Genomic DNA, 1,005 nt, shown 5'->3' on the forward strand with positions numbered 1-1,005 from the left:
AAAACAAGCTTCGGTTACTTCTAATTTTTCTTCTTCTCACCAAACAATGCACAGTTTTAGAAAGAAAGTAAGCAAGAATTAAGAGCAAAAAATAATCCTCTCAAGTCTTAAAAGTATAATTTAATTAAGCCATTAGAATCTATTATTGATTATTAGAAACAACTTAAGCAAGCTCTGTGTTTATCCGTCTTAACTTCCAATAATAATTGAGCCAAATGCTAATCTAATCAGATATCTAATCAAATAGAGCATCCTGATGGGGAAAATTTGATTACCAAGAATATTTACTTTATAAAATGACCATTGTTCATATATTCAGCAATACAGTATCACATAACAATTTGTGGAATAAGTGCATCATGCTTGATGGCACACAAGTTAACAGCTTGTGGCACCTTTCAACTTTAAGATTTGTTTCCATGGTGATGTAGCCCCATAAATGTTGATATTGGTGTTGCTCAATAATACATCTGAATGTCTCTAATTGCTGTAGCTTCCCCTGTAAGTTAGTAAATGCACATCATATCATTAATTTCATCATCTCATCTCATTTAAATTCAAAATGTATAATCTCGTTTGCATGTCTCATACTTTATATTTCATTTTATGTAAAAGATAATGTATCGTTAGATTAACATTTTTTCCCTATTATGCGCATTCTACCAAATGATGAATACACCTTTGATATGGTCACATTATCACTGGGACAAATTATTAGTCTCAACTGTTTACGGTGCCGCTGAACAAGGATAGAGATGACCGCCTAATTTGAGTTGAAAAGCAGTATGACCTTTTCTCTGGCTATGCAATTGACTATGCTTTTTCGATTTAAAAAAAATAAATTAGAGAACCATCACAAATTTTATGACTCTGCCATCCCATAACCAAGCATTTTCGATTTTTCCCACCCAACTCCATTTTGGCCATTACACCTTTCAACATTCTGTAATAAAACTTTTTAGATATAGGCTATAACATTGCTCATTAAACAAAATAACGTTGAGG

Source organism: Arachis ipaensis, chromosome B01, assembly GCF_000816755.2.
Source record: "Arachis ipaensis cultivar K30076 chromosome B01, Araip1.1, whole genome shotgun sequence".
NCBI classification, from domain to species: Eukaryota; Viridiplantae; Streptophyta; class Magnoliopsida; order Fabales; family Fabaceae; genus Arachis; species Arachis ipaensis.